The sequence below is a fragment of the Kogia breviceps genome, chromosome 2, assembly GCF_026419965.1.
Source record: "Kogia breviceps isolate mKogBre1 chromosome 2, mKogBre1 haplotype 1, whole genome shotgun sequence".
NCBI lineage: Eukaryota > Metazoa > Chordata > Mammalia > Artiodactyla > Physeteridae > Kogia > Kogia breviceps.
In genome coordinates, this window is record NC_081311.1 from 37,518,308 (window position 1) to 37,544,565 (window position 26,258).

The 26,258-nt window shown below is 42.3% G+C and overlaps 1 protein-coding gene across 2 annotated transcripts in view; it reads left to right on the forward strand.

Moving 5' to 3' along the window:
- The window catches only part of LIPA (lipase A, lysosomal acid type), a 105,359-nt gene that overhangs the window by 43,326 nt on the left and 35,775 nt on the right, over positions 1–26,258 (forward strand). Inside the window, exon 1 of one of the 2 annotated variants that reach the window (XM_059054575.2) lies at positions 25,731–25,974. The exons of the other annotated variant lie outside the window; for it this stretch is intronic. The gene's annotated coding sequence lies outside the window, so the exon portion shown is untranslated. Of the gene's footprint in view, positions 1–25,730; positions 25,975–26,258 lie in introns of those variants that run through there. 2 annotated transcript variants of the gene reach the window in all.

Sequence of the window (26,258 nt, forward strand, 5' to 3'; positions counted from 1 at the left end):
AACTTATGGTTACCAAAGCGGAAAGCGGGGGAGGGATAAATTAGGAGTACAGGATTAACAGATACAAACTACTGTACATAAAATAGATAAGCTTCAAAGCCTACACTCATTAACTACTCGTCTAAAACTATAGATAGCTATGTAAATATAATTCATTTGTTAATCAAACATTAGATTTGAAATACACACACATGAGTGTGTGTGTATGCATGTACATATCCACAAATGTTTGTTGAACAAACGATTGAATTTATGTGTCTATCTATATGTCTGTTATTCCCTTGTTCAACAGTGAATATGGCCAGGTGCCATTTTAGACACTAGAGACGTGGCAGTGAAGAAGACACACAGGTCCTTACTCTCTCTCGGCTCCCATTCCATTGGGAGAAGATAGCAATAAACTACAAATACGGGACATACAAGAAAATATCCTTGCATGCTACTATCCTGTCATGATTACTGCTGTCCTGGTAAAATTAAAATTGAGAGTATTGGTGGGTGCTAGAGGGGTGGAGTTATTTTAGGGAGAGTAGTTTGAAAAAGACTGTAAGGAGGATACATTTAAGCTGTGACCTAAATGACAAGAAAGAACTAGGTGTTCAAAGATCTGGGGGTTAGGGGAAACCTTTCTAGGCATAAAGAAGAGCAACTTCAAAGGCCCTAAGGCAACAATGAACTTGGCATGTTTACGAAAAGAAGGCTGATGTGGATGCTGCAAAGGGAGACAATCCTGTGAGGTGAGTCAGAGAAGAGGACAGGGACCAGATCACGCGCAGACCTGCGGGATGGGATAAGGAGCCTGGCTGTCGTTCTTAGTGACGTATGAAACCAAAGGGAGGAGGGGTATGTTGGGGGGGGAGAGTTTAAGCAGAGGAGTGACTTGATATATATTTCAACAAGATCATTTTGGCTGCTGAATGGATTTTAGGAAGTCAAGTATGCAAACTGCTAGACCAGTTAGGGAGCTGTTGCTGGGGTCCAGGCAAGGAGTGATGGTGGATAGCAGAAGAGACCGAGATAAGTCAACATATTTGGGGTATATTTTGAATGTCAGGTCACCAGGGCTTGCTGATGATTGGATCTGGAGTATAAAGTAAAGAGAGAAATCAGGATTATTGTGAGATTTTTTTTTTGATGTTGGGGGTAGGAGTTTATTAATTTATTTATATTTATTTTTGCTGTGTTGGGTCTTCATTTCTTTGCGAGGGCTTTCTCTAGTTGTGGCAAGCAGGGGCCACTCTTCCTTGCGGTGCACGGGCCTCTCACTATCGCGGCCTCTCTTGTTGCGGAGCACAGGTTCCAGACGCGCAGGCTCAGTAGTTGTGGCTCACGGGCCTAGTTGCTCCGCAGCATGTGGGATCCTCCCAGACCAGGGCTCGACCCCGTGTCCCCTGCATTAGCAGGCAGATTCTCAACCACTGCGCCACCAGGGAAGCCCTATAGTGAGTTTTTGACTTGAGCAACTTGAGGGGCTCTGGTAACACTGAGATGAAGAAGACAACAGGAAAAGTAGGTTTATGGGAGAAACCAAGGTTTCTGTTTTGAAATTGTCAAATTGAGATGCCTGTTGGATATCCAGGTGGAACTGTTAAGGCAATAGCTGGCTATTTGAGCCTAGAGTTCAAAGGTCAAGGCTGGAGTGGTAAATCTGAAAGTCCTGAGCATGTAGGTAGTTCTGAAAGCCTTGGGTCTGAAAGCCATTACCTATAGAAAGAGTGTAGAGGTAGAGGAGAGGGCTGGCCGGGAAGGAGCCTTGGGGCACAGGGACAGTCAGAGATTGGACAGAGGATGAAAAGCAGCAGGGGAGGCTGAGGAGTGGCTGGCCAGAAGGGAAGAAAGCCAGAGGTGATGCTGCCCTAAGAGCAAATTAAAAAAAATTTTAAAGTTCCAAAGACGAGGTGGTGGGGTTAGTGTCATGCTCCAAACGCGCGTTGGGAAAGAATTTGCAGACACAGAGTATTTCCGAACAGTGAGTTTACTGAGAACAAAGGGCAGATTTAGTGAGGGGCGCTAAAAATACAGTCACCTCTTCTTTTTTTTTTTTTTTTTTTTTTTTTTTTTTGTGGTACACGGGCCTCTCACTGTTGTGGCCTCTACTGTTGCAGAGCACAGGCTCCGGACGCGCAGGCTCAGCGGCCATGGCTCACGGGCTTAGTTGCTCCACGGCATGTGGGATCTTCTCGGACCGGGGCACGAACCCGCATCCCCTGCATCGGCAGGCGGACTCTCAACCACTGTGCCACCAGGGAAGCCCCAGTCACCTCTTCTTATCTCTGAACCCAAACCACTTCTTATTCAACTTTCTTTAATTACTCAGCTTGAGTTCAACATCAGTTTCCTGCTAGGAACCTGATTTACACAGAAGAAGAAAGGAAACCTTAAAAACCAGGACTCAGGACCTGAGAACTAATTGGCAGGTGAAATTAGCACATTCTTTTTGTGACCTTGTGCAAGTTGTTTAGCCTTTCTGAGCTTAGATTTCTTATATCTTTTGTGAGGATTAAATGAGATACATATAAAGTGCCTGTAACATTGCCTGGCACATAGAAAGCATCTGAAAATGTTATTTGTTAGTACTGTTATCACTATGGGCAACAACAAGCTACATTAATCAAGTGGGGCCATTCACAGGGATCATCTTATTTGATATTCACAACAGCCCTAGGAGGTAGGTGGTCAATAACCTCATTTTCAGGTGAGGAACTGAAAGAGCTAGTTTCTTACACAGTATCACACAGCAAATACATTGCCATTTCAGTCAACCAAATGTGTGTGTGTGTGTGTGTACAGGAAAAGAAACACCATTGTTGAGCAATGCATTCTTGATTTCTGGGATGATGACAGAAGTCATAGCACCAGAAGCCTCTGCTAATAATAGCAGCAGCACCAACAAATGAAACCATTCTGCATCTATGTGGGTTCTGAGAGGAAGAAAACTCCAAGAAAGTCTATCCTCAGGGAAGTCACCTCCCTTCCATCAGACATAGAAAGGACAGTTCTTGCTGGGAGCCCCAGTCCCCATCCTTACCCATAGTCTCTTGTCACGGTCCAAGGATCAAGGGAAATTTTCTTCATCTTGCCAGATTTCAGTAGCATAAACGGTATTGTTGTTTGAGTCAATGAATACAAGATCCAGGTTGCTAAGGGACAAACATCAGTCAAAAATGATTTTTAAAAAAATCCCTTTATTTCCTAATTAAGATACTATGAAGACATGATCTGCCCTGGTTAGCTGTCCAACACAGAGGTCTCTCTTTTTAACTTGTGGGCTGCTTTGGGGAACTGAGCAGAGCAGAGACTTGAGCATCCCCCCTTTTAAGAGGACCCACACCAAAGGCTGCCTGGAATCAGGCACTGTAGACATATCCTATGTCCATGGACATGGTCCTTTCCCTCAAGGTATTCTGTCTCCTTCTCTAATTATCCCCAAATTACTGACAATGACGACGTCCATATATGTTTCTCATTTTCATTTGGGTTTCCATTCTCTCTTATCTAACAAAGACAATTCAAAGCAACAAGTGTGCAAATATTCTTACAGCAGGATGCAAGACCAGAGGCAATCCTTTACTCTATTTTACATTCTTGTTATTATTTAATTAAATTATGTCTCATAGGAAGCATTGAAACATTTCAAATCACCAAAAAATACCCCAGAGGGTGTCTGTACTTTTGTCCAGGGGTCCCTGGCACACCATCAGCAGTTTCTACCATCTGGTGAGTCTCAAGGATCCCAGGAATGGGAATCACAGCTATAATAATGTTCTCTAGCAGAGATTGCTAACTTTTTTAAAGGGCCAGATAGTAACTATTTTCATCACTGTGGGCAACACAGTCTGTCTCAACTCCTTAACTCTGCTGTTACAGTACAAAAGCAGTCATAGACAATACACGTTCCAGTAAGACATATTTATGAAAGCAACTGGCAGACTGTACTATAGTCCATGAGCTGTAGGGTGTTAGTCCTTGCTCTATGGCCCAATACATTCTTCATATTCACAGAGCATCTTGAGGAAATGGCACATAGTGTTATTCACTCTATCTCCTTTTACTTCAAATTTCTGTTATTTAAAAAATTTTTATTTATTATAATTATTATTTTGGTATTTTTCCGCTGCGCTGCATGACATATAGGATGGTTCCCTGACGAGGGATCGAACCTGGGCCTCTGCAGTGAAAGCGCCACCTCCTAACCACTAGGCCACCAGGGAACTCCCAAATTCCTGTAATTACAACAAATGACCTACAGGAATATCTCATTGAACATCCCAAACATACCATCTCCGTCTATACATTGGCTAAATCTTTTGACTAAGTGATCAATAAAGTCCTGACAACTGTGGCTTGATCCTCTCCTTAGCAGGCTCCGCTCTGCTCCCAACTTTACAATATTTTTCCTAGCAGACTTCTTTCCTGGCTGTCAAAAATGCAATTTGATTGATACTTAGGTAAATTGGGGCCGACATGGTTTCTTAAACAGGAAACAAAAAGCATTAACCATGGAAGAAGTCTTGGTGGCAGAACACTTGCTAGGGTTTACTAAAAGGTGCAAAGTGCTGTGAAGATGTAAATGAAGAAGTGATCACATAAAATTCTCTGAGGCATAAATGGTTAGAAGACTTTGCTGCAGAAACAGCTCTTGGATGCTCGCTGAAGGATGCTGGAATTGTTACTGAGGTGGGAGCACTGCTGGAGACTTCCAAAGACTTACAAAGTAATACAAGAACAGTGAAGGCTTTATTGGGCACCAGAGAGCATTCCATTTGATAGCATGTCATTGTTTAGAGCTAGAGAGAAAAGTTGGAGGCAAATGTGGGAAACCTTGAATCATCCATCAAAGGCATTATAAGAGGATTGTCCTCTCCAGAGTGGGTATTATGGTTAAGCCAAGATGAGCAGAAAGTTTCTTCTTGAGTATCAGCTCCCATGAATTGGTAGCTGATGTCTCCCGTGATCACTGGAAGGAGTAGTGTGTATTGATACATATATATATATATATATATATATATATATATATATATGTATGTATGTATAATAACAGCATGATTCCAGTGGTGTATTTGTAGCATGACACAATAACCCAGCCAGATGTTTTCCTTTCCCCAGATTTCCAGGTATAGCTGACTCACTCCTGTCAATCCACCACAGACCGTAGAAGTCCAAATGCCTGAAGTCCAAAGCTCCAGATTTCTGCAGCTTCACATGGGTTTCAGTGCTCATGGCCTCCTGAGTTCCCTCTTCCCAGACTCCATGTTTATGGTGTTTGTTTTGACCTAGATGTGAAATTAACACCTCTGCACTGGCACCCCTAAAATACATGCACACAGTGCAACAAACGATTTTGCATTTGTTGCCCAAAAAAAGCCAGGTCATCCAGCTTCCTCCCAGCTCTGAATCCCTTTTGTCAGAGGACACCCGGTCCCCACACCCCATCTCTCTCCTTCCTGTATCCAGGGACAAGATGTGCTCCCACTCTGAACCCAGAAAATGAACCAGTTTATTTTTCTCAAAAAAAGAAAAAGAAAAAAAACATGAAGAAAGGAAATAGAAGCCCCCCACACACAAAAGGAATTGAGATGCCAGCTGCTACTTTAAAAAGGAAAAGTCAAATCATTCCACCCTAAAATGCCAGTGGAATCCCAGTGTTCTAAGACTGTGGATAAATTTTCTTTGTGGTTTTCTGTATTTTCTTAATTTTCTGAGTAGTCCTTTTCAAGAACTACAAAAGAAAAATGGTGTTTTTCAAGCACTCACTTCTGAAGGAGCTGTGGAAACCTTTGCGGGGAAAGAAGATGGACAGGCCACCACTGCCCAGCTCACAAAGGGCCAGTGAGTTGGCCAAGCCCGCCCCCTAGTGGGAAAACCTGACAGCGCCCTCCACGCCTCCAGGGTCTGTTAAAATTGTCCCTGCAGAAAAAGCTCCTTGACATCCGTCTTGACAATGATGTTTTTGGATAGGACACCAGAAGCACAAGCACTAAAAGCAAAAGTAAACAAATGAGACTACATCAGGACATGAACACTACATGACACTGTCCTTCTATTGCTTTCTTCTTTCTTCCTTTTCTAATTTCAGTGTGTTCTCTCTCCCCAAACACTCCTAAGTGTGAAGGCGATGTGTGGAGCCCTGCAGATTTCCCCACTTTGCCTAACACAGTGCCTTGCCCATGCTAACCACAGTACTTGATTGAAAAGCAGGACACTTCACCACAGTTAAAGGTGACCCAGTGGGAGTCCCTGATCCCCAGGATTCCCAGCTGCTCTTCCGGGAGAAGCTGCTGGGTGAGTGGAGGCCTGAGTGGAGATGCTGAGATGCTTCCAGATACTGGACACCTCCTGACTGACAGGCCTGAGATGGCTGAGAGAGACCGAGGGGAGAGAGGAGGGCCATACGGCCACGAGTTTATGATGCAAATAGGATATGATAGCCTTAATAGGTTCTAATCCTGGAGATTTTGTCATTCGTTTGTTATCCACATCTATGCAAAGTAAATTCTTTTTATTGATCAATTTCACCAAATTATAACAAGTCTTACAAGTTATTTTCATTGGCTTTGTAAAATAAGCTTGTTTTCAATGAGTTCCAGCAATGACAGGCTTTCAATAAATGTAACTGGTTTCATACCCCTACTGTCACCAGCGATTCCCAGGTCATTCCAGCCTGGAGTCAAAACTGGCATCTCCATGAGAGAAACAGAAGAGAGAAATAAAACCCTGTTTCTCTGGCTCCATTTCCACCCACAAGAGCAGAATCCAGCCCTGCTCTAGTCCACGCCCCACTCCCAAATATGTCTGGGAGCTCCATGGAATCTCAATGGGGTTTGTCCTCCCTGCTTCCCGTGCTATGGTGATACTCCTGCCATTGCTCTCTCCAAAGCCCAAGCTGAGCCTGGTGTCCTTGGCCAGGCCACCTGCTCCCCAAGACAAACGTTTGCTGACCCCCTGCATGTACCCGAGTCACCACGTATGGAAACTGCAGTGATAGAGGGGCTTTAATGTACTTTTACCTACATAAGTAAGTCCCTAGGCTGAGCAGAAAGGGAAGGCAGATCTAGAATGAAAAATACTCCCAAACCTCCCCTCCCTTTCACACTGAGTCATGTTCCTCACACCAAATCTGTGTTCCCATTTTCTCTTCCCTTCCCTTAAAATCTATCCTAGTCATTTCTGCAAATGGCCCCCAGAAGGGCACCACCCCATACAGCGACACGCCAGTAACAATTAACCCCTGAATGCCCCCAGTGGCATGGTGGAGTCAGACTCAGCTTAGTACCACTTAAGTTTTTAAGCCACGATCCTGCTTCTCTTGTCTGGACGCACACACACTAATCATACACATCAGCCCACGCACATACACACACACAAGCACATACAAATGTACACACACTGATTTGTCTCCTGTTTGAAATATTTCTATCTCCAATCACTCTTTTTTTTAATTTTATTTTATGTTTTTGTACAGCAGGTTCTTATTAGTTATCCATTTTATACATATTAGTGTATACATGTCAATCCCAATCTCCCAATTCATCCCACCACCACCTCCACCCTCCACCCCCCCACCACTTTCCCCCTTTGGTGTCCATACGGTTGTTCTCTACATCTGTGTCTCAATTTCTGTCCTGCACACTGGTTCATCTGTACCACTTTCCTAGGTTCCACATATATGCGTTAATATATGATATTTGTTTTTCTCTTTCTGACTTACTTCACTCTGTATGAGTCTCTAGATCCATCCACGTCTCTACAGATGACCCAATTTCGTTACTTTTTATGGCTAATATTCCACTGTATATATGTACCACATCTTCTTTATCCATTTGTCTGTCGATGGGCATATAGGTTGCTTCCATGACCTGGCTGTTGTAAATAGTGCTGCAATGAACATTGGGGTGCATGTGTCTTTTTGAATTATGGTTTTCTCTGGGTATATGCCCAGTAGTGGGATTGCTGGGTCGTATGGTAATTCTATTTTTAGTTTTTTAAGGAACCTCCACACTGTTCTCCATAGTGGCTGTATCAATTTACATTCCCACCAACAGTGCAAGAGGTTTCCCTTTTCTCCACACCCTCTCCAGCATTTGTCGTTTGTAGATTTTCTGTTGATGCCCATTCTAACTGGTGTGAGGTGATACCTCATTCTAGTTTTGATTTGCTTTTCTGATAATTAGTGATGTTGAGCAGCTTTTCATGTGCTTCTTGCCCATCTGTATGTCTTCCGTGGAGAAATGTCTATTTAGGTCTTCTGCCCATTTTTGGATTAGGTTGTTTGTTTTTTTAATATTGAGCTGCATGAGCTCTTTATATATTTTGGAGATTAATCATTTATCCATTGATTTGTTTGCAAATATTTTCTCCCATTCTGAGGGTTGTCTTTTCATCTTGTTTGTAGTTTCCTTTGCTGTGCAAAAACTTTTAAGTTTCATTAGGTCCCATTTGTTTATTTTTGTTTTTCTTTCCATTACTCTAGGAGGTAGATCAAAAAAGATCTTGCTGTGTTTTATGTCAAAGAGTGTTCTTCCTATGTTTTCCTCTAAGAGTTTTATAGTGTCCGGTCTTACATTTAGGTTTTTAATCCATTTTGAGTTTATTTTTGTGTATAGTGTTAGGGAACATTCTAATTTCATTCTTTTACATGTAGCTGTCCAGTTTTCCCAGCACCACTTATTGAAGAGACTGTCTTTTCTCCATTGTATATCCTTGCCTCCTTTGTCATAGATTAGTTGACCATAGGTGTGTGGGTTTATCTCCGGGCTTTCTATACTGTTCCATTGATCTATATTTCTGTTTTTGTGTCAGTACCATATTGCCTTGATTACTGTAGCTTTGTAGTATATTCTGAAGTCAGGGAGTCTGATTCCTCCCGCTCCATTTTTTTCCCTCAAGGCCACTTTGGCTATTCAGGGTCTTTGTGTCTCCATACAAATTTTAAGATTTTTTGTTTCAGTTTTGTAAAAAATGCCATTGGTAATTTGATAGGGATTGCATTGAATCTGTAGATTGCTTTGGGTAGTATAGTCATTTTCACAATATTGATTCTTCCAATCAAAGAACATGGTGTATCTCTCCATCTGTTTGTGTCATCTTTAATTTCTTTCATCAGTGTCTTATAGTTTTCTGCATACAGGTCTTTTGTCTCCCTAGGTAAGTTTATTCCTAGGTATTTTATTCTTTTTGTTGCAGTGGTAAATGGGAGTGTTTCCTTAATTTGTCTTCCAGATTTCTCATCATTAGTGTATAGGAATGCAAGAGATTTATGTGCATTAATTTTGTATCCTGCAACTTTACCAGATTCATTGATTAGCTCTAGTAGTTTTCTGGTGGCATCTTTAGGATTCTCTATGTATAGTATCATGTCATCTGCAAACAGTGACAGTTTTACTTTTTCTTTTCCGATTAGAATTCCTTTTATTTCTTTTTCTTCTCTGATTTCTGTGGCTAGACCTTCCAAAACTATGTTGAATAATAGTGGTGAGAGTGGACAACCTTGTCTTATTCCTGATCTTAGGAATGCTTTCAGTTTTTCACCATTGAGAATGATGTCTGCTGTGGGTTTGTCATGTATCGCCTTTATTATGTTGAGGTAGGTTCCCTTTATGCCCACTCTTTCTGGAAAGTTTTTATCATAAATGGGTGTTGAATTTTGTCAAAAGCTTTTTCTGCATCTATTGAGATGATGATATGCTTTTTCTTCTTCAATTTGTTAATATGGTATATCACATTGGTTGATTTGAGTATATTGAAGAATCCTTGCATCCTGGGATAAATCCCACTTGATCATGGTGTACGATCCCTTTAATGTGTTGTCGGATACTGTTTGCTAGTATTTTTGCATCTATATTCATCAGTGATATTGGTCTGTAATTTTCTTTTTTTGTAGTATCTTTGTCTGTTTTTGGTATCACAGTGATGGTGGCCTCATAGAATGAGTTTGGAAGTCCTTCCTCTGCAATTTTTTTGGAAGAGTTTGAGAAGGATGGGTGTTAGCTCTTCTCTAAATGTTTGATAGAATTCACCTGTGAACCCATCTGATCCTGGACTTTTGTTTGTTAGAAGATTTTTCATCACAGTTTCAATTTCATTACTTGTGATTGGTCTGTTCATATTTTCTATTTCTTCCTGGTTCAGTGTTGGAAGGTTATACCTTTCTAAGAATTTGTCCATTTCTACCAGGTTGTCCATTTTATTGGCATAGAGTTGCTTGTAGTAGTCTCTTAGGCTGCTTTGTATTTCTGCGGTGTCAACTGTAACTTCTTTTTCATTTCTAATTTTATTGATTTGAGTCCTCTCCCTCTTTTTCTTGATGAATCTGGCTAATGGGTTATCAATTTTGTTTATCTTCTCAAAGAACCAAGTTTTAGTTTTATTGATTTTTGCTGTTGTTTTCTTTGTGTCTATTTCATTTATTTCTGCTCTGATCTTTATGATTTCTTTCCTTCTACTAACTTTGGGTTTTGTTTGTTTTCTTTCTCTAGTTCTTTTAGGTGTAAGGTTAGATTGTTTATTTGAGATGGTTGTTGTTTCTTTAGGTAGGATTGTATTGCTGTAAACTTCCCTCTTAGAACTGCTTTTGCTGCATCCCATAGGTTTTGGATAGTCGTGTTTTGTCCTTTGTCTCTAGGTATTTTTTAATTTCCTCTTTGATTTCTTCAGTGATCTCTTGGTTATTTAGTAACATACTGTTTAGCCTCCATGTGTTTGTGTTTTTCACATTTTTTTCCCTGTAATTGATTTCTAATCTCGTAGTATTGTGGTAAGAAAAGATGCTTGATATGATTTCTTTTCTTAAATTTACTGAGGCTTGATTTGTGACCCAAGATGTGATCTATCCTGGAGAATATTCTGTGTGCACTTGAGAAGAAAGTGTAATCTGCTGTTTTGGGATGGAATGTCCTATAAATATCAGTTAAATCTATCTGGTCTATTGTGTCATTTAAAGCTTCTGTTTCCTTACTAATTTCTGTTTGGATGATCTGTCCATTGGTGTAAATGAGGTGTTAAAGTCCCCCACTATTATTGTGTTACTGTCCATTTCCTCTTTTATATCTGTTAGCACTTGCCTTATGTATTGAGGTGCTCCTGTGTTGGGTGCATATATATTTATAATTGTTATATCTTCTTCTTGGATTGACCCCTTGATCATTATGTAGTGTCCTTCCTGTCTCTTGTAACATTCCTTATTTTAAAGTGTATTTCATCTGATATGAGTATTGCTACTCCAGCTTTCTTTTGATTTCCATTTGCATGGAATATCTTTTTCCATCCCCTCACTTTCAGTCTGTGTGTGTCCCTAGGTCTGAAGTGCGTCTCTTGTAGTCAGCATATATATGAGTCTTGTTTTTGTATCCATTCAGTGAGCCTGTGTCTTTTGGTTGGAGCATTTAATCCATTCACCTTTAAGGTAATTATAGATATGTATGATCCTATTACCATTTTCTTAATTGTTTTTGGTTTTTGTAGGTCCTTTTCTTCTCTTGTGTTTCCCACTTAGAGAAGTTCCTTTAGCGTTTATTGTAGAGCTGGTTTGGTAATGCTGAATTCTTTTTGCTTTTGCTTGTCTATAAAGCTTTTGATTTCTCCATCGAATCTGTATGAGATCCTTGCCGGGTAGAGGAATCTTGGTTGTAGGTTCTTCGCTTTCATCACTTTAAATATGTCATGCCACTCCCTTCTGGCTTGTAGAGTTTCTGCTGAGAAATCAGCTGTTAACCTTATGGGGGTTCCCTTGTATGTTATTTGTCATTTTTCCCTTGCTGCTTTCCATAATTTTTCCATGTCTTTAATTTTTGCCAATTTGATTACTATATGTCTGGGCGTGTTTCTCCTTGGGTTTATCCTGTATGGGACTCTCTGTGCTTCCTGGACTTGGTTGGCTATTTCCTTTCCCCTGTTAGGGAAGTTTTTGACTATAATATCTTCAGATATTTTCTTGGGTCCATTCTCTCTCTCTTCTCCTTCTGGGACCCCTATAATGTGAATGTTGTTGTATTTAATATTTTCCCAGAGGTTTCTTAGGCTGTCTTCATTTCTTTTCATTCTTTTTTCTTTATTCCATTCCATGGCAGTGAATTCCACCATTCTGTCTACCAGGTCACTTACCCGTTCTTCTGCCTCAGTTATTCCGCTATTGATTCTTTCTAGTGTATTTTTCATTTCAGTTATTATACTGTTCAACTCTGTTTGTTTGTTCTTTAATTCTTCTAGGTCTTTGTTAAACATTTCTTGCATCTTTTCAATCTTTGCCTCCATTCTTTTTCCAAGGTCCCTGGTCATCTTCACTATCATTATTCTGAATTCTTTTTCTGGAAGTTTGTCTATCTCCACTTCATTTAGTTGTTTTTCTGGTGTTTTATCTTGTTTCTTCATCTGGTACGTAGCCCTCTGCCTTTTCATCTTGTCTTTCTGTGAATGTGGTTTTTGTTCCACAGGCTGCATGATTGTAGTTCTTCTTGCTTCTGCCGTCTGCCCTTTCCTCATGCCTTTGTTAAATCATCCTCCAAATTCTGTAACTCCATACTCCAGAGGAGGCCTTCCTTTCTACATGCTGCCTCTCCCATTCTGTGCAGGTCCTCTCCAATCACTCTTGATATTTCTATTTGTCCCACCCTCCTGACCTTTCATAGGATGATGGAAAATGTATTTGTACAGCATCAGATCACATAAGTAGAGACCGTCCAGTTGATATTTGTCCCATTGTCACAACTCTCTGAACAAGCCAGAAAGAAATCATTAGATCTTTTGGTGCCTCTGAGTCCATCATAAAAGTAGGACAGTGGGGGTGGGAGTTGGGGGAGATATATTGAGAATAGTGACAGAGAGAGAGAGATAAATGAAGACTGAGAACCAGTTTGGGCTGAACTTCAAGTCCGTTGAAAATATGGTGAACATGCTCCAAACCATTGGATTGGTTGATCCCAGGCACACTACTCCCAAATTTGGTGTAAGACAGAAATCCCCAAACAACAGAAATTTGTTCTCCACTGTTCTGGAGGCTAGAAATCCAAAATCAACGTGTTGGCAGGGCCACACTCCCTCTGAAGGCCTTAGGGGAGAATCCATTCTTGCCTCTTCTAGCTTCTGATGGGTCCTGTTTTACTTGGTTTGTGGCTGCATTACTCTAGTCTCTGCTTCTATCTTCACATGGTCTTCTTCCTTGTGTGTCCCTCTGTCTTCTCCTTTTCTGTCATTAGGACACTGTCAAAGGATTTAGGGCTAATCCTAATCCAGGATGATCTCATCTCAAGATCTGTAACTTAATGAAAAATACAAACAGTAGCCTCATTGAGGGTATACTACATGCCAGGCACTGTACGCATATTTTCTCTGTTTCTCACAACAAGACTGCAGCCCTGCAATCAGTTCTGCAAAGTGGGTGTTATTAGTCCCACTTTACAGATGGGAAAACCAAGGCTCAGAAAAGTTGCTCAAAGTTTTAGAGATAGAAACTAATAGATCTGACCAGATGTAGACAGCATACCCCTTGATTGTCACATCCTTGTTGCCAATTCCATTCATTCATTCATTCCAAAAACATTTATTGAACGCCTACTGCATGTGAAAGCCATTCTAGGTGCTGAAGATACCGAGAACAAATGACAAAACAAAAATCTCTGTTTGCTCAAAGTTGAAGTTCTAATGGGAGATACAGACAGGAAGCAGATATGTAAAATATGTAGTATTTTAAGTGGTGATATAGCTATGGAAAAATTATAAAGCAATATATATATACCTTGTCAAACATTTCAACTGTAACAAGACATCTTTGAGGTAACTGGGAGATTTGAATATAAACTGGTATATGATAATGTTAGCTTAGATTTGATAACGGCATGGTAGCAGTGTTTCTAAAATACATTTATTTAAAGATGCAGACTGAAGTGTTTATGTATAAACTAAGATTGTAAAAATGTTGCAAATTATTGATATTGGATGATAGATACATGAGGAAAATATGTTAAAATTTTTTGTATGTTTAAAAAATTTCCATAATACATAGTTTGGAATAGGGGTGGCAGATAAGACATGCCAGGAGTTTTGTAAGACCTAATAGGTAAATCAGGGAAGGTCGCATTGAGAAGGTGACATTGGAGCAAAGACTTGAATGAGGTTGGGGAGGAAACCATATGGATCTCTGAGAATGTTCCAGCCAGAAGTAGGAGTTAGTACAGAGCCCTGAGGAAAGAGAGAAAGAGAGTAAGAGTGTGGAAAGAGAGAAATGTACTCCAAAGAAACTGGGCAGAACTGTGAATAAGAAATCAAACTGTGATGCCTGCTAGCTTCCCTTCAGCTTTAGAGTTATTAATAATGTCCTTTACTGTGTTTTATGCAACAGAACATTTCAGACAGTATCATAATGCCAATTAAGTTGTGACATTATTTTGAGCCAAATCATTCAGATTTTAAAGGATATTGAATATTTTAAGTGTAGACATTATGAGGTTTTCAAAAGCCAGAAATGATCACACCTTTCCAAACTAGAAAAGGCCACTGAAGCATACTACAGGTTTCAGTTTCTAATAAGGTAACGTCACTTGCTATAACCCATACAAAAAGCTCTCTGAGGCCCTTAATATTTTTTTTGAAAGAGTAAGGGCGTTTTGAGATCAAAAAGTGAGAAAATCACAATGGATTATCCCCAGCCTTGTTGGTAGATTCATTTCTTCCCATGACCTCATACGAAACTATTGCTTTGGAGTTCCTAACACTTCTCCAAGTCCCTGGCTGGGCCTAAATTGTCAGTCCTTCTGGCTCAGGAAGCTGCTTTTCAGTCACCTGAGAGACTTTGACCAAAGGTACCCTGTTTCCTCCTTGGCATTTTTGTCTATTTCATTTGTTACTTTCTTTTTCTCACTTTTTTCTTTTTCTCATTTTTACTTTTTATTCTCTTTCTTTTTTCTTTATTCTTTTTACTCCTTTTTCAGTTTTTCTTATTTGTTTAGTTTATTTTCATTTTTGTCTGGCATTGTGTTTTGATTCAATCATAAAGACCAGTTCATGGGGTGAACTTTGAACTGGTTTTCTTTTGATTTGGACCAAGCTTCTCACCAGCTCTTCCCAGATGTAAGCCGACCTTAGGATGCCTCGACTGCAAGCACAGCAGTGAGTCCAGCATGCTGCAGGGCCTCTAAGCTGTCTCTGCTGAGGAGAGACCCAGATTCACATGGCCTCCTCCAGACCCTCGAGACCGTTGGTAAGGAAGACTGGGCTACAGTGAAGCTGGCCGGCATATGCTGGCTGAGAAAGTGAGAGCCGTGAAGATCATTGATGAGACTCAGCAGAACTCCTCCAGCCTCCGGAGACTGTCCTGCAAAGCAGGAATCATGAAGGCTTGGATCATACCAACATAGTGAAGTATTTGAAGTGACGGAGGCTGAGGAAACTCCCCGCCTTGTTAGGAGGATGCTAGTGGAGGAGAGGTGTTTGACTACCTCGTGGCTCATGGCAGTAGGAAAGCAAAGCATCTGAAAGCAGAGTCCACCAGGAGGGTATCGTTCACAGAGATTTAAAGGCAGAAAACCTGCTCTTGGATGTGAACATGAACATCAGACTTTGGCTTCAGCAACAAATGCACCTTTTACAACAAGCTGGACACCTTCTGGGGTGGTCCCCCTCATGCTGTCCGGAACTCTTCCAGGGAAGAACCACAGGAAGTCATCCTGTCTACACTGGCCGATGCATTCCTGCCTGTTGAAGGAGAGAAACTCAAGGAGCTGTGGGAGCGGGTTCTGAGCATAATATATCACATTCGATTCTTGTCAATGGAATGTGAATATCTGCTAGAGAAATTTCTCATTCTCGATCCCAACAAGAGAGGCCCTTTAGAGCAAATTGTGAAGAATCCATGGATTACTGTGGGTCATGGCTATGAGGAACTAAAGCTCTACATGGAGCCACTCTGACTACCAGGACCCCGGGCAGACTGAATTCATGGTGTCCATGGTTACACGTGGAGACAGAGATCCAGGACTCACTGATGCCCGTTGCATTACTGGAATAAGGAGCCCAAAGTGGTGACTTAGCAATTTCAGCTTCCAGGTTAAAGGAGCCACAGTCAATGTAGATCCATTAATTCTGGACATCTTTCCTTCTTGGAAAGATTAACATGCAGGTTAACTGTTCAGAGTTCTTCCACTGGGGGAAATTCCCATAACCACTGTCCTTCGGAACCACCCCTAAATGGGGCTAGAGTGCTACAGTTGTCTACTTTGGGGAGGTACCAAGCCTATCATGCAGAACCATGTATAAACTGGTCCAAATAATCTCTTCCTGGGTCAGCAAGTCACATGGAACTGCCATGAGGACATAGGTGAGGACTGAGAGAAAAAAGACAATGTAGAAAGAATACAGGTCATGGGAGTCTTGCTTGTGGGACTTCCTTGCATCTTTAGGTCCTACATGGGCTCAGTTTCATCTACAGAACTTCTTGATGATGGAGAGCTCCTGTGCACACCCAACTTTATAGTTTGATTGGTCAGGCTACAGCCAATTCATGATGGGTAGTCAATCACATATAGCTTGATGGCCTATTGTCAAGTATTCATTCAGTCTCTACTAAGAGTCCTGAACAAGCCAGACACTGTTCCTCAAAGGAGAATAGTAATTTGCAGAGGATGACATAGCTATGCTCCAAGATCGTAAAGGTGTGTTCTGTGATTCACCTGACAAAGGCTCCACAGAGCATCACTATCTGACACAGACACTTTGGGCATCTCAAATCTGTTGGGTCATATGGCACAAGTAGCAGAGCAACTTGCCTGCAGCTCAGACCTGTTGTAGACCCTTCTCTTGCTCTGTGGGCACTCAAAACTGGCAGCCTTTAGGATAATTCAGAAAAATGGGTCGAAGTGGCAGGCTCAAATGAGGTACACATTGTCTCAGACTCCAAGGAGGCCCACTAGGCTTGGTGCCTCTTTATCAGTAGCAGAAGGAAGCAGATGCAACAACTTGTATTTCACATTGGAAAGTACACGTCAACATGCCCCAGACACTGGACTCCTAGAAACATCACTAAGGTGGCAGACCTCTGAAATGTTAAGGGGCTTATTTCCACCCACCGATATACATGAGTCTTACCAAGGGGTCTAGAATGGTTGCAACTTCCTGCTTACCATGTCCAAATCAGCAGCATACCATCAGCATCACAGTGGACCAGCATGATGTCTTGGGAAATGAAGAAATATTAGTCTCTGTGAAGGAAATACAGTGACAGAGGGCTGTATCCCTGAGATAAGACAGGGAAGGTGAATTTCCAGTCTGGCCAGCTGGAAGCAAACTGCTTCTACTGGTCTTTACTAACATGAATAGATAATACAGCATTTACCAGTTGCATAGCTGCATACCACCTGCCCCAGAATGGGTCAATTTGCTCCAACAATGAAAAGCTGGAACAGCAGCTAAACTGAAGTGATCATCTCATTAAGTTGACTAAAATCCACTGTCCCCAAGATCCATCTCCCCTTTGCATAGACATAGTTAAGCAATCCTTTAAAGAGAAAGAAATTGGCACTGAGACCACACAACTAAGAAATGACAGACCAGAATTCTGACTCCAAAGTCTAAGCCCAGGTCCTCACATCTTAACACCTCAGCGACTCTGCAATCGCATCCAGTTGCCATCACAGATTGGACCTGCAGATTCATTACTAGGACTTAATCTCAATGTTTGGTAAAGAAATTTTTAAAAATTCAAAATATGATCCAATCCTGCAATAATTGATCTCTGATGGAAGTTTAAATCGTGACTGGCTTTCTAGATGGCGGTTTGGTAACGAATCAACATCCTTAACGGCCGCGATGGGCGCACGTGGTGAGACTGCCGGGGGACCGAGTTGTCCGTCGGCCTCCAGCCTTGCGCCCGTGTCCCCGCTTGGAGCCCCAGCTCCTGGGACTCGGGCCGCCGAGTCCGGCAGAGCTCCAGGAGGCGCTGAAGCGCTAGGCGAGGCTTTGACAACGACAAGGTCACTTGCAAATTGCCTGCCGAGGGTGAAAAGAGCTTTGACTCTGTGGCCAAACTGCACAACGTGAGGAGCTTGGAGGAAACGCGAACTGTTTCATCCCATAGATCGTGCACCAAGGCGAAAAGCCGCTGCGGGAGAGGATGTGGACCCGGATGAGGACCAGAATTCTGACAGTGATTCGTGACAATCTATGACCCGTTCCTGGCTGTTCCTCCGCAGATAACAGCAGGTCATCTAAAGCAACCTCTCACAAACAGGGACCACTCGTCCCCTTCACGAACGGTGGAGAGACTTCAAAAGCGAGTCCACAGCGGGAGAGAGCCAGCCTTCCAGCTGCAGAGCCCGGGCACCTTCCTCTTCCCAAGCTAGTGAGTACCTCCCTCAGCATCGACATTCAAGTGAAGCAGAAGATACTCCAGCTCTGACAACCTGTTTATTGATAGGTTACAAAGGATCAGGTTACAAAGGATCACAAGGTAAAAATCACTCAGAGGAAAACACAAGTACTGTCCTGTGGATAGGCCTTCATAGTGGAATTCAGAAGGAGCCTCATTCATGGAAGAGGCTAGGAATTTGGGCCAAAAACCCAGCGCCCTCACCACATAAACTTAAATGTATTCCCTTTTGTCATTATGCGAGAAGAGGGCCTCCTGTTTCCTCTGAAGAAGGAGGCACAAGGATAAGAAGCATCTTAATGGCATCACAGCAGCTGGACTTCTACCACGTCACTGTACACCTACACGGCTGCCTTCCTGGAAGGATCTTTGGCTCTTCAGAAAGAGCAGAAACAGTTGTGAGGAGATGCAAGCCAAGATCACAGGACAAAGATTAGCTGAAAGATTGAATATTAAAATGCATACCTATAATCCAAGGGGTGGACTTTGGGGGAAATACCAAGAAGTAAGGGATGACGATGGTGATCAGTTCTCTGATGATGTATTCTGAAGACGGGCATGAGAATGATCTCCTAAGTCTCTCACTGTTGAGATGTGCTTGTCTTATATCAGTCTTTTTAACAAGTATCAAGACACCAGACACTTTTGAAGGCAAGAATTTTATAACGTTACACTAAGGAAACTATTGAAAAAACTGCCCAGTTCATCTGTCAGAAGATGACCTTCATGTGCTTGAATATTGTGTTTAACCACATTGTATTAAGGTTTTGCACTGTATCATGCACTGGTCTGAGTCCTGCTTATAACAGAGTACTTTCTTTTTTTTCTCTTTAAGCCCAATGAAAACAAGTGAGTCCTTTTTATCTTATTCTCATCTTATCAGATATTACTTACTACCTGTCTTTCAGTGAGAGACTTAGTTGTGCCAGGAGCCACCTAAAATGAATTAGAAAGACATAGCATCCTTCTTTTTTGGATAAAGAAGTGAGCAGTCTAGAGAATTTCATGCATATTTGCAAGGGGTTATAGAGATATTGGATGTGAAGTACTTAGGAAGACACTCATATTTTAGTATGAGCTAGAGGTGAAGGGTCTTTCTAGGTGACCAGAATTTCCTGGAGCAGCCTGGGGTCTAAGAAAGGTCTAAGATGATGCATGGAGGTGAAGGGAGTACCCATGCTTGTGCTTTTCCTGTGTTGAGTTCTTTGATCTAACAGGGGATATGTTCATTTACCGGATGTTAACATTTGGAAAGGAAATATTTTCAAAAGCTACAGTTGAGGGACTTCCCTGGTGATCCAGTGGGTAAGACTCTGCACTACCAATGCAGGGGGCTGGGGTTCAGTCCCTGGTCAGGGAACTAGATCCGCATGCATGCTGCAACTAAGAGTTCGCATGCCGCAACTAAAGATCCTGTGTGCTGCAACTGAGACCCAGCACAGCCAAAATAAATAAATAAAATGCTTACCCATTAAAAAAAAAGCTACAGTTGAATTATTGTCTTGCCAATATGTCATTTTAAATTTACCCCCAGGGCTTCCCTGGTGGCGCAGTGGTTGAGAATCCGCCTGCCGATGCAGGGAACACGGGTTCATGCCCGGGTCCGGGAAGATCCCACATGCCGCGGAGCGGCTGGGCCCGTGAGCCATGGCCGCTGAGCCTGCGCGTCCGGAGCCTGTGCTCTGCAACGGGAGAGGCCACGACAGAGAGAGGCCCGCGTACCAAAAAAAAAAAAAAAAAAAAAAAAACTTACCCCCAAAGAGAGGGAAACCTCTAGGCTGCAGAAACCTCAGTCTCACTTATACACACTTTCATGTCATCATCTTAAAGGATTGTATGGTTGTCTCCAGAGAAGTTAACACTTACATTACCAAAGATTTGTTTGTCTAATATGTTGACATCTCTTCTTTTTTGAATTTATTTATTTTTATTTATTTATTTTTGGCTGTGTTGGGTCTTCATTGCTGTGCACGGGCTTTATCTAGTTGCGGTGAGCGGGGGCTACTCTTTGTTGTGGTGCACAGGCTTCTCATTGCGGTGGCTTCTCTTGTTGCGGAGCACGGGCTCTAGGCGCGCGGGCTTCAGTAGTTGTGGCACGCGGGCTCAGTAGTTGTGGCTCACAGGCTCCAGAGCGCAGGCTCAGTAGTTGTGGCGTACAGGCTTAGTTGCTCCGTGGCATGTGGGATCTCCCTGGACCAGGGATTGAACCCGTGTCCCCGGCATTGGCAGGCGGATTCTTAACCACTGTGCCATCAGGGAAGTCCCTATGTTGGCATCTTTAAACAATGTTGAAAGAAGAATAAAATATTAATAAGAACAAATAAGAAAAATTCTTAAAGGAGAACCTTTGTTAGACCTATAAATTTTATTTCAAAGACTTTATCCTAATGGAATTATCATGCATAATAGCTGATATTGGTTTTTTATAAATTTATTTATTTATTTGGCTGCATTGGGTCTTCATTGCTGTGCGCAGGCTTTCTCTAGTTGTGGGAAGAGGGGGCTACTCTTCGCTGCGGTGCACAGGCTTCTCTTGTTGTGGAGGCTTCTCTTGTTGCGGAACATGGGCTCTAGGCACGCGGGCTTCAGTAGTTATGGCTCACGGACTCTCTAGTGCAGGCTCAGTAGTTGTGGTGCACAGGCTTAGTTGCTCTGCGGCATGTGGGATGTTCCCGGACAAGGGATCGAACCCATGTTCCCGGCATTGGCAGGCGGATTCTTAACCACTGCGCCACCAAGGAAGTCCCTGATACTGGTTTTTAAAAATGGAAATAACTTAAACATACAACAAAGGGGATTTGTTAGTAAATTATTGTACCTCCAAATGACAAAATCATACATGCAACCATTAAAAATGATTTTTTAAATGTTGAATGACGTAGAAAGATTTCCAATATTAAGAGGGAATAAAGTAGACAACTAAATAATATGTATAGTATGAGCCCATTTTTGTAAAATTAGGTATGCAGAGGAGAATAGTGTTAGATACATACACACCAAAGTGGGAATTATATTGAACCTATATGATAACTAAAAGCCAGTAATAATAAGCAAATAAATTGAATTTATAGAAAGGAATTTACTGTAAGGAAAAATGTTGAAGAACAAACCAACAATTAACCAACATTTATTGAGTGCTATATGACAGACCTATTATAAGTGCTTTTTTTTTTAACATCTTTATTGGAGTATAATTGCTTTACAGTGGTGTGTTAGTTTCTGCTTTATAACAAAGTGAATCAGCTATACATATACATATATCCCCATATCTCTTCCCTCTTATGTATCCCTCCCTCCCACCCTCCCTATCCCACCCTTCTAGGTGGTCACAAAGCACCGAGCTGATCTCCCTGTGCTATGCGGCTGCTTCCCACTAGCTATCCACCCTACGTTTGGTAGTGTATATATGTCCATGCCACTCTCTCACTTCGTCCCAGCTTACCCTTCCCCCTCCCCGTGTCCTCAAGTCCATTCTCTAGTAGGTCTGCATCTTTTTTCCCATCCTGCCCCTAGGTTCTTCATGACCAATTTTTTTTCCATATATATGTGTTAGCATACGGTATTTGTTTTTCTCTCTCTGACTTACTTCTCTCTGTATGACAGACTCTAGGTCCATCCACCTCACTACAAATAACTCATAAGTGCTTTTACACATTTTATCTTGTTTAAACTTTGAAATGGTCTTAGACACTACTAATTTTATTTTACAGACGAGGAAACAGGCAGAAAGAAGTTAAAAATCTTCCCCAAGTTTGCACAGCTAACAAGTTGTAGACACTGGCTTGAACTTGGGAGGTCTGACCCCTGAGTCTGCATTGTTACCCACAATTCTGGACTTCCTCCTACTTCCCTCTGCCAGCGTAAAGTGTAGAAAGATCATGTGAACATTTTCTTGAATTTCCCCAGTCTAGCTCCATTTTTCATCTTTTTCCATCCTGCCCTGTGAAGTGGAAGGATTATGGACTAGACTATATTAACAGGTTCCTATGTCCTCCAGCCACTGATTGGGTTTTGTCAATGGGGAGCACTTTGCAGAAGAAGGGAGAGAGGCAGTGATGGTAGAGGGTTTATTTCTCTGGTTCTCTCCCTGCTGAGAGGCTAAGTGCTGCGTCAGTCTACTGAAGGGTACTGTTCCTTTCAAGGGGGCTTCTATGAGACTTTTTCCTTCTGTTTTCCAGTAGGCATCTCATCTCTTTGTGCCTAGGGATGGCTAACTGCTGTGCTGTCTTGTGATTCCCCTACCCAACAACTGTTAAATAGTCCCTTTGTAAATCAGCTCTCTCAATCATCCCATTTTAAGTGTCCTAGTTAGAATCCAAACTGATACAAGTCGTGACACCTGTTTTTAAAAAGCTGACATTGAGCGTTTCGGGTATACACCACATGAACAGGAAAGTTGAAGCTAGTATAAGAACAGATCCTCTGTAGGAGTAAGGTTGATGGTTCCAAACTAAGGTATTTTAAGTTGCATGTTCATGGCCACCTGCACATTATTCTATTCTCCATTCCTTATTTTCCTCTTTTAGACAGATTAGCTGTAGAGATATCTGTAAAGCATGCTGCATGGTGGTCAAAATGCTCTCTGAAGTTTTGCAACCTCGCTGTCATAAGTAATTATATCAAAGTAATTCTCACAGCAGTTTTCAGAGCAATTTACAGACCTTGTGACACACATGGTCATCAAATCATAGAGCACTTTATAGACAGCTCTTCATCTGGAACAGATTTATGAGGTCATTAGATAGGACCTCTATAGAAACTGAGAAACAGAAAATAGAAGCTGGGACAGACTTGAGTCAAAACATTTGTATAGACTCCTTATCTTCCACTCAAGATAACATAAAGCATAATATAATAACACAGTTCTTTCCCTGCTTTCTCAGTCCTCTAATGTTGAGGCCCTTCTTGTTAACTGTTGAACTATTTCACAAGTCTGAGCAGGACAGACATTTGAGGACTTGCAGAAAAGGTGTGTCTATAGTCAAGCATCACAAGTCATGACCTGGTCACTCTTCCACGCAGCTGCCTTCTTCTTTTGTACCCAACATGATTGATGGTGATAACATATAAAAGTTTCATATAAACTAAAAATAAATATATATTTTTCTAAATTTGAGGCAAGGAGAGAGGCTTTAATTTTCTGCTCTGACAGCTTAGTTCTGACTCACACAGGAAGGGGAAAGGTTGGAGGAGGAAGTGGAGAATAAGGAGAAATTCTAGAAAGTTGCCTACACAAAAAAGGAACAAGCCAGCAGATATAAAGGTACAGAACATCTTTTAAAGCTAATGTTGCATCTGCTAGTTCTGTCTATAGTTGCTTCCTTAACTACATTCAGATCTGTGCTTTCTATAAAATGTAAATAAATTCTGCAATACTTGGAAAGACTGATCTTCTGAGAGTAATTGTGAGACTGGCCTGGTTGTCTATAATTGGTTGGCACTTAGTATTGACACTGATTTCCATATTCCCAGGGTTTACAGGGTGACCAAGATCTTGTGGGAGAACCCAGCTCTGCTGACCACTGTGGCCTTTACTCAGGTCTCAGTCTGCTCCCTTTCACGCCTTCTTTTCTCCAAAAGATCCCAGGGATTTAGCCTTGTTCTTCTCTTCTTTGCAAGATTCATTCTCTATAATGAAATGAATGGTACAGACAAAAAGTGTAATTGCCCTCTCTCTCTCTACTTTAATAGCTCCTCTGAGTTTTTCTGTTTGTTTTTTTTTTTCATTTGTCTGGTTTTTGTTTTGTTTTGAATCATGAATCATTTTAAAAGTGATAATATATTATAGAACTCCAACAGAAATTTGTGGATTTTAATGTTACAAGGGGTATAGCAGGCACTGCAAACAAATTGTTTAAAGACATAAGCACAATTTCATTGTTTTAAAATATCATGTAAGTGTATCACAGAACAACCACAAACTCAATAATATGCAATATTAAAATAAAACAACAAAAGCATTTTCAAATCAGTAAAAGCCAAAGTTCTCGCAAGGATTTATGTGGCCATACATGATGGACTTCCCCATCCTTACCTCTACCCCTGCCACCCTCTGAATCTCCACCTGGAATGCTCCCCTGCCCCCATATTGACAGGGCAAGCTCCCCTATTTCCTTCAGAACTCATTGTCCCCTTCTTTGTGACAAAGTGAAAAATGGCCTGCTGGCAGTTAAACCATTAAGAGGGAATGGAATAGAGAGCCCAGAAATAAACCCACACACCTATGGCCAATTAATCTATGACAAAGGAAGCAAAAATATACCATGGAGAAAAGACACTTCAACAAGTGGTGCTGGGAAAACTGGACAGCTATATGCAAAACAATGAGATTAGAACATTTCCTCACACCATATACAAAAATAAACTCAAAATGGATTGAAGACCTAAATATAAGACCTGAAACCATGAAACTCCTAGAAGAGAACATAGGCAGAACATTCTTTGACATAAATCATAGTAACATATACATATATTTCTAGATCTGTCTCCAAAGGCAAAGGAAACAAAAGCAAAAAAAGGGGGGCAGGAACCTAGTTAAACTTAAAAGCTTTTGCACAGCAAAGGACATCACTGACAAAATAAAAAGACAACCTATGGAATGGGGAAAAATATTTACAAATGATATGACTGACAAGGTTTTGTTGCCTTTCTCCTGAAAACCTTCCAATGGCTTCTTATCTTGGTCAGAAGAAATAGCAGAGTCGTTACAGCACCTCTAGGACTTCATGTTCTACCACTCTCCACCACGCGCATTCTGTTCCAGCCATGCTGACCGAATTTCGCTTACTAGAACCTACTAAGAATATTCCTGCCTCAGGACCTTTGCATTTGCTATTCTCTCATCTGAGAATACTCCTTCCCCAGTATCCACATGGCTCTGAGTCACCTCCTTTTTGTTTGTGCTCCGGTGTCACTTCATCAGAGAGTTCTTTCCTGATTACCTTGTACATAACATAGCACCCATCTTCATTATCCCTTTAGTTTTTTATTGCTCTTCATAGCGCTTTCCATTACCTCATTTTTAAAATTTATTCATGGTGTTTCTTCCCATTAGAATGTAAGCAGGAGAAGAGGGCTCTTGTTTGGCTACTATACCCCTAGTGTCTTAATAATGCTAGGCATTTTGGCAATAAAAATAAAATGTGCAGCAAGATTGCTTTGCAGCAGGCACACCGCTCAGGGCTTTATACGTGGCATATAATTTCTTTTCATCTGTAGAGCCCATGTTTTCCGTGCTAGGCGCAGAGAGTGGCGGCCCTTTAAGAGCCCCTGGGGCAGAGCCGGAGGCAGCCGCTAGGAGACCGGGCGGGTGCGGCCTGCAGGTGGAGCTGGTAATCTACTCCGCCGGGGAGGAGGCCGCCTGGCGCCGCACCTCTTGGTCCACGGCGCATGCTCCGCTTCAGCTGAGGACCCTCTCAGAAGCGGCGGCGGCGCCAGGCCTGGGCGGTGTCTCCGCGGCACTTCCCGGCGGCCGGCTGCTCTGATTGGGGGCGCTGGTAGCCGGAGCCGGGGGCGGGCCCTGGCGTCCAGCTGTCGCCGCCCCCCTCCAGTTCCTAGCCGGGGACCCAGCCCCGCGAGCTGGCACTGCGGTTGTGGACAGCGGTCCGGGAGGGTTGCTCCAGGTGAGTGCCGGTCCCGGTGCGCTGCCAGGTACGGGTGCAGCAGTTTCGGCTTCCCCCCACGGGCTCTGAGGCCAGGGCTCCGCACCGCTTCCGAGGCTCATTCCCGCCGGCCCGGAGCCTCTGCACGCCAGCAGGACCCTCTGCGCTGGTCTCCGGCGCGTCTTACCTGGAGCACCTGCGGGTGCCTCTTCTGCAGGCGGTCGCCCGAGGCATCTCGCGGTGACCCAGGAATTGAGGGCTGTCTTGAATTTGCCTGCCGTTTCCTGGGCAGGCGCGGTCGCCGC